Below are 8,701 nucleotides of genomic sequence, written 5' to 3' on the forward strand. Positions count from 1 at the left end.
AAATGCCTCCATGAGATCCAGCTGCAGGGCATTTTCTCAATTAGTGACCAAGAGGGGAAAGGTCCCTTGTGGGTGGGACAATCTCTGGGCTGGTAGTCTTGGTTCTATAAGAGAGCAGGCTGAGCAAGCCAGTGGAGGCAAGCCAGTAAAGAACATCCCTCCATGGCCTCTGCATCAGCTCCTGCTTTCTGGCCTGCTTGAGTTCCAGTCCTGCATCCTTTGGTGATCAGCAGCAGTATGGAAATGTAAGCCGAATAAACCCTTTCCTCCCCAACTTGCTTCTTGGTCATGATGTTTGTGCAGGAATAGAAACCCTGACTAAGACACTTCTGAAGATGGGTTTTTCTCCAGGATTACAGTGATAATAATAAAAGTAGTGCCTTCTGTTTCTGTTCGAGTTCAAGTAGAAGAAGGCAGGATATTTGGCGCTGTGGTAGCTATTGTGTGACCATGAACTGAAAAACGAAAGAACCAGAGGTGGGAACCCAGAAGCCAGGGAGCAAGGATACTGTCAAATTAACCAACTGGGAATTAACCAACTGGGAAACCACCGGCTCCCGGTCAGGCTGGACATTCTGTTTCTCAGCGTGAAGAGCATCTTAACTGACAAATGTCTTACACGCCATTCTCCAGAACTTCTTATAAATAATGTTATTATTATAATTACAAGAAGATGTAAACTTTTATTTTTATGTAATTATAAACTAGATACAATACAATGACAATTAAGTTTTACTTGATTAGGATTCATAGAACTCTGCAAGCTATTTTTTGTTTGTTTGTTTGTTTGTTGACTAGGTCTTCAACTCAAGCTTGAATTCATCATCTTCCTGCCTCTTTATCCCTTTTGTACTGGGTTAATAGGCACCAAGCACCAATGCCCAGTGACTGAAGCTAAGGTTTTGCAAGACTTAGGAAACCCGAGTCACTTTACATGGCCATCTTGTTAATATTTTGTAAATCTTGTTTACATTTTGTTCTTTGACTATTGGAGCCCCATTGGATACCCAGGCAGAGGTGACAGCCATATGCTGTGTCCACACTCCTGACACTTAGCACAAGGGCAGGTCATTTTATAGATAACCCCAAAGCTGCTTGACAGACCACAGAGCCGAATGGTTGGACCGGTGATCCACACCAAAAGCAAGGGGGTTTGTGAGACCCTTGTAGACAAGTCTTAGCTTCTAACGTGGTCTTTTTCATAGCTCATGTAGAGTTTAAGTGCCCTGGGTCACAGTGTATGCTTATATGCTTTCTTCTTCACAGTCGCTTCGCATAGTCACTGGATCTGGAATGTCACATACCCAGCTGTGAGATGTACTCACCCTAATGGGTCACAGACTCATTTTAAAATGCCATTTGCAAATTTCCTTCTCTCCAGCCTGCAAAGGACATAATGAGATAATGTGTTCGAAAACACTTTGTAAACTGTGAAGTACTGTTTTTATGGAAACTTAAGTGGGTTGGGTTTTTTTTTTTTTTAATGTTAAAAATGAACAGAAGCTTTAGAAAAATGGAGTTTCAGAAAGGCTAGTGCTAAGATAATGGGACTCATACTTTAAGGTGGATTTGTGCTAATGATTTATACCATTTTTACAGGCTGAATCCTGTTCAATAAACAAACCATTTGAATGGACCCTACCTTCCTCTTGCCCTGTTTTCAAAAGAAATCGGTGTTGTGCACTTCCAATCATGAGTGGCTAAGACAAGGTAACCTTAGGTCATCTGCACAGTCTGTGTAGCGCCTGATCCCAGTACTCCGGCTTCACTCTCCTCTCTGCCAACCGAACACAATACATCCCCAGAGGACAGACCACAGACATCCACTAAGCACTGCTGAACTGAGCAAGATTCTGTTTTTTACTTACAGTCTAACCCATAGCCCAGCTACGTTGAGCATTGCTGAGGGCTAGCTAGACCTAGCAAACGGTCAGAATCTGTACTGTCAGAGCCCTGGGATGCTGGGTGCTCACTTTGAAAGGTAAGTACTACCTACCATCTAGCAGAGTGTTGTCTCTGGGATAGAAATAGTAATACTAGCCTTTAATCCCAGCCCTTGGGAGGCATAGGCAGGAGAAGCTCTGAGTTCCAGGCCAGCTAGGACTACATTGTGAAACCGACTCAAGAATCAATCAAACAAAGGAAGGAAGGAAGGAAGGAAGGAAGGAAGGAAGGAAGGAAGGAAGGAAGATGATCTATCTGCTATGCTTGTGTTCTTATGTTTGGAACCCATGCCTGCTTTGCTGTACACCATGGTCCAATGGCATGCAAATATGGTGGCTCGCTAGACTGGCATGTGGCAGCTGGCTGAAGTTTTGAGATGTATGCAGTGAGAAGATAAGTTGGCATTTGAGTACCAAAGTCCTCTCAACCTAGGAAAATTCTAAGGCACATTGCATACAGCCTTCAAACGGATTTCCAATGACTTGGTTCTGACTACCCAAAGTTATAACTCACATGGGCTTTCTGGTCCTTCTGCTTCACCTTCCTGAGCCCTCAAACAGTGCTTCCTGAATAGTTTCCCATATAAACTGCTGGTGCTCTGACCCTTGCCTCAAGATCTACTTCTGGAAGAATCCAAGGGATAAGGCTGTCTGACTTTATATGCTCTGTCCTAGGCCCTGTATAGAGTCAACTGCCATATCCAAATGAATCAGCCAGGCAGATTAATCAAGAGAAGTGTGTATCTCATAGTTCTAGAAGCTTGACGTTCTAAGACCAAAGTGCCAAGACAGTGTCTTCTGGCTTGCAGAGGGCTGTCTTCCCAATGCATGCTCACACAGTAGAAAAAGAAATTCATCACCCCTCCTGTTCTTATCAAGCGTTCCTGGGAGACTTGGGCCTTTATTTTAAGAGAGAAATAAGCCGAAACATCAAGAAGGTAAAGAAAGACCCTTCAGGGGGCTGGTGAGATGGCTTAGTGAGTAAGAGCACCGACTGCTCTTCTGAAGGTCCAGAGTTCAAATCCCAGCAACCACATGGTAGCTCACAACCATCCGTAACAAGATCTGATNCCCTCTTCTGGAGTATCTGAAGACAGTTACAGTGTACTTACATGTAATAAATAAATAAATAAATAAATAAATAAATAAATAAATAAATAAAAGAAAGACCCTTCAGGTCAACCAACATAGATCCCTGTGGATCAGAGCCAAGAGGAGACCCAGCCACCCAGCTTGTAGCTCAGGTTCTACACTAAGCTGCTTGGAGCTGCCCTCAGCTGATGTGGATACATTAGACATGAGCTCCCTAAGGGACTGGCTCTAATGCTCAGTCTGGATGGAAGGGCAGAGCCTTGAACGCAAGCCTTCTGACTCCAACTTCACGGTCACTTCCGGCATGCCAAACCACAGCCCCTCTCGCTGTTGAGCGCTTTAATGGTCACAGCAAACCCGCAAATTGAAGTTCCTCACCCTTCTGTTCCTCAAACCTAAATCACTTTGATTACAACCAATTCATGACAATTCGCACTGATGAAAGAGCATCGACATAAATAATTCAGAGGCTCACTAATAATCCTCACAGCTGTAAGACACTCCTGCCAAAGGAAGCGTCCCAGGAGGTCACCCGGGCACGGTAGGTGGCGGGCAAGGTGCCCAGTGCATGCAGATGATTCCCAACACAGAAAACGGCCTGCTGCCAGCTCCGGGCTCAGACTAGAAAAGGAGGATTCTATTTCGGATGCTCTTGTGCTATGGGGGAAAGGTCACTTTTAGCCTATGCGGCCAAGAGGCCAACAGGGCAACCATGGGTTTCAAAAGTTGACCACACCCACGAGGTACTGTCCGGGTCTCCTCGCTTGTTAGACACATAGCATTGCTTTGTCTTGAGAGCCTCATTGGCTGCTCTCCTTCCTTTACAGCGCCTTTCCTGGTCTGAGATGCTGCTGAGAAACTAGTGCAGTCATTGAGGTTTAAGTTGGGGGAGTTAGAGGCACTGGGTGGGGGGTATATTGAAAAGATTACATCTATAAAATTCTCAAATAATTAATTAAAAATATTAAATAAAATATTAAATATGCTTAACTTTTTTTTGGTTTTGTTTTGTTTTGTTTTGTTTTTTTCAAGACAGGGTTTCTCTGTGTANCCCTGGCTGTCCTGGACCTCACTCTGTAGACCAGGCTGGTCCGCCTCTGCCTCCAGAGTGCTGGGATTAAAGCAGTTCAAGCTACAGAGGAGGCTGGGGCAAAAGGCTCAGGAGGAGCTGGATGTTAGCCCGGGCAACCTATCTCAAAATGAAAATAAAAGTGTCAGAGTGTAGCTCTGTGATAGAGTGCTCACTGACCACGAATAGACTCTAGAGGTCCAACCCTTTCTTCTAGGGAGGTAGAGAAGGATGGTTATATTAGCAAAACCCAAGATGGCGTTCTTGGTACAGAATCCAGTACAACCTTAAATAAAACCGCTAACCGTGTTTCTTTATAAGCCAAGGACTACAGTGTGATTACAGAGTTGGAAAGAATTTTGGTAATTACTGGAGAGGAATGAAAGTAGAGCAAAGTATTCAACTGTGACACAGTAACAAGTAAGAAATATAGAAGCGGTTATTTCTGTTGCAGTCATCTTATTCAGTTTACATAAACCAGCTTACTCGTTGGGCCAGAGGACAGCGTTTAACCAGACCCCTGCCGATCAGGTTTCCCTGCCACAGAACTTTGAGTGGCTACTATAGCTAGCCAAGGATCTGCTCTACGAAGTCAACTTCCACTCTGTGCTTAGAGAAGCACGTTAAGTAGCCAGCCGGGAAGAAACTGGGCTGCTAGACTTGGAAGCCCCAGGAAAATTGAAAGCGTGGCCTCCAGGTTTCAAAGCCCCAGACTCACTCCCACCTGACTCCACCGTACTCTCTACCTGCCTAGCAAGAGACAACCTTGCGCCATTGCACAATGTCCAGGGTGGATGGCTGGTAATTAACAGTTACTGACTACAACACAGCCCCTCCACAAGACTGACCTGATTCCCCTAAATGCCACCGGCATTTTAAAGAAATTCTATGGTGTTCTCAGAGCCACAAACCACATCAGCTCACACTCAACCTTGCCTTGCCCACAGCATCACCCTTTGTAAATTTCTGTGGCTAACATGACTCAGCAACCCTAAGATAAAGAGGCAGGAGATAGAAATGAGATTGACACTGTGGAAGAGCATCTCCCAGTGCATAGCGTGTAAAAAAGTCCGGGTGGTATTTCATTCCCACAGTGCTTTGTAATTCACACTGCTCGGATTTCAGGCACACAGCAATGACATCTGACCAGTCTAGGTCCACTTCTGCACCCATACTATGTCCCACTAGATTAACCTCCTTTTGCTTCATAACGTTGTTGTTCTGAGTATTACATGATACACTACCTGAAAGTCCTTTAACAGAGTAACTAGCGTCTAGAAATCTCTCCATAAGCATCAAAATGCAAGGGGTAAGCAGAGGAGAGTCGGGGAAGACTTGCGGATTGGTGGCACTCAATAAAATACTTAGAAGAAAGCAATAAATGAACACAACTTTCATCATGGTTGCTTAGGAGCCCTGCGTTTTGTATGGCTAAGAGCTAGTTTGAGATTCACCCTTGGATTCGCTATTTACAGGCTGTGTGATATTGGAAAATTTATTTAATCATGATGCAACAGTGCCTTCACCTGGAAAATAAAAATTGTTAATGGTATTGATTTTAAGCGGCGAAGATGAGGATCGAATGAGTTGCTACATGAAAAGCACTTAGAATGAGGCCAAGAGGGAGGCCGAGCAGGCCGCATCAGCATCTCCGACCTCACCGCCATCATCTGCATCGGCATTGTTAGTCTGTGGCCCATGTAGTTAATGATACTGTCATCACTGGGTCTCGGCTTCTCCACTTCCCTGGATTCCTGCTGAGTCTTAGTGGACCCAGATCAATCTGTGGGGCATAGAATCGTGAATGTCTCAATTCAAATTATAAAGCAAGTTCAAAATCAATTACAACACATGGTTAGAAACATCCAGGTGGAACACATCACTAGGTCACAATTTTAAGTGCTGAGAAGCCACACCCGGTGACTGGTAACCAAACAACAAATAAATGGACAACCAGGTATTATCTGGCAGCTCGCCACGCCCTCCCATCCTCTTCTTTGTTCTCCGTTATAACTCCTGGGCTAGAAGGCCAAGAATTAAATGCCATGCACTCAATGTGGGTCCCGGGTCTGGTGTGTGATGAGGTGCAATCGTTATTGTCAAGTCATTCAAGGCTGAGAAGGCAGAAAGGGGGTGGAATTAATCTCCCTCTGCTAGCCAGGCAAATACGGGCGTTTCAGAAATGGAGAATGTTTATAAAAGCTTGAAGGTTCCCTTTAAATCCTCCCTCTGAAAACTGTGAAAGAGCTAAGGGGCCAAGAGTGGCGTCTCATCTGTCCTTATCCCTGAGTGGCATCGAGGCTCTCTGGTTCCCTGAAAGAGCACAGTTGTGATTGTCCCCTGGATCGTTGCTTCCCAGCCCCCTCGGCGACTATTAGGAAAGTGCGTCCTGTGGGAAAGCCCTCCAGTGATGTCTGTCTTCCTGACTGCACCCACAGCTCTCCTCTGAAGTCTTACCTTGACTCCTTAGGGTAGCTGATGTTTTCAAGAACGCCGCCTAGTAAAATGTGCAGGGAAGACCTTGAAAATTTAAATAACTGGCAAAGTTTAATTTCAACATGAAAGCTGTAAGTCATCCTCACTTCTCAGTGACAAAGCAGGGAACTTTTTAGACTAAGACAGCTTGTTTTCAGTACTCTCTCCCCGTCTCAGGAGTCAACCCAAAATCCCAACTCCTTACCCACGAAATTGTATCTAGTGTACCATAACTGAGACACTGTGGTCCACTGGGGAGCAGGCAGGGGCCACAACCACACCTATACTCAGTCCATCCTCAGTGCCATCGCCACTAGAGATGCCACAGACAGACTTACTCTTATTTCTGTTCCTCTACCCCAGAAGATATTATGTATGGATTAGCATGACCATTCTCATTTATGGGAATACAGGCCGGTTCTGAACGAATCTATAGACTCAAAATAAGACTGTGCCTAAAGTGGATCTGTTTGATCTTTGATTAAAATGAACGTGTGGTAGAGAAATTCCCAGCAGTGGCTTTGAAAATCACGCATCACAGGAAAAGGATTCGTTTCCATCTAACTTAGCAAACCTCATTTTAAGATTGCCCAAGGGGTCTGGAGAGATGGCTCAGCGGTTAAGAGCACTGACTGCTCTTCCTAAGGTCCTGAGTTCTAATCCCAGCAACCACATGGTGGCTTACAACCATCCGTAATGAGATCTGATGCCCTCTTCTGGGGTGTGTCTAAAGACAGCTACAGTGTACTTACATATAATAAATAAATAAATAAATCTTTTTTTTTAAAAAAAATAAGATTGCCCAAGATTCCCACGAACCCAGGAAACAGTCTGGGACTGTGGCCCTTCCCTAGAGAGCTGGGCTGAATACTGATGCCGTGAACATCTCCTATCTCACCAGGCTACTTTTGCTAATGAGTCATAAGCAGGTGGATAAAGTAGCTGAGATTAGAAATGAGTGTTCTTTGAGGCTTTGGGCTCTGTGTTTCCACAGCAACATCATACCTGGAGAAAATCAGCATTGTGATAAAGCCCAGCATGTCTGTTTCCATAACAACAAGCTCATGGCAAGTTTGCTGAGACTCCTCCTTCCTCAGCAGCAGTGACCATGGTAACAATGCTACTTACCACACACCTTCACTTTCCAAACAGACCAAGGTCTACCTTGGACTCCTTTGATAGAAGTCTTAGGCCAGCCTCCACAGTTGTGGAGCTGAGATTTCAATGTGTGTGCAGGTGATTCATGAAAGAAGAGCTCCCAAGGAAACAAGAACAGAGAGGGCAATGGGACAAGAAATGAGAGAGTCGGGTGGTAGTACCATCTTGTACAGTCCTGCAGAAGGGCAGCTTCAGCTCAGTCTAATGGAAAACATTACATTTCACAGTTGCCCCTATTCAGAGTTATCGATCACATAAGAATAAAGTTCCACAAAATTTTAGTTTCTGATCTTTGAGGGAGTTGAAATTCCAGGAGCCAGGAAAATTAGAGAATTAGCAAGGACTAGCTTGGAAACTGAAAGTTTAAACTAGGCAGTCCACAAAAAAAGAGTGGAAGGGAAATCAAGGCAGAGATGGTGGTGAAAGAGTAATACCACCATATACTGTGTCGGAGGCTAGAGAGTTACACCCAGACAGATGTGAAAAGACACAGCTGTTGATCCCTCCTTCCTAACACATCGCACTGTTTGTCATCATGGGCTTCAAATATCAGGATCAACTGATGGCTACAGATCACCTTCATTTGTTTAGCACTGGAATGGGAGTCAGAGAGGCAGAAAGCAGCCCAACACATTAACTCTGGACACTGGACTTAGACTTGGGTGACTCAGCAAGGGCAACATGTTGATGCAATAAACAAGAAACGAGGAATGCACAACTTCCCAATAGGAGCTCATTGGGAACCATGTGCTACAACACGGTCTTAGCTCCTTTTCTTATTGCTGTCAAGAGACACCATGACCAAGGCAACTTCCATGGCTTCAGAGGGTGAGAGTTCATTTCAGCATGGCAGAGAGCATGGCAGCGGACAGGCAAGCAGGCAGGCAGGAAGGGATGGTGCTGGGGCAGTAGCTGAGAGAGAGAACAAGGAATGGTGTGGTCTTCTGACATCTCCAAGCCCATT

Source organism: Mus pahari, chromosome 13 (genome assembly GCF_900095145.1).
Source record: "Mus pahari chromosome 13, PAHARI_EIJ_v1.1, whole genome shotgun sequence".
NCBI classification, from domain to species: Eukaryota; Metazoa; Chordata; class Mammalia; order Rodentia; family Muridae; genus Mus; species Mus pahari.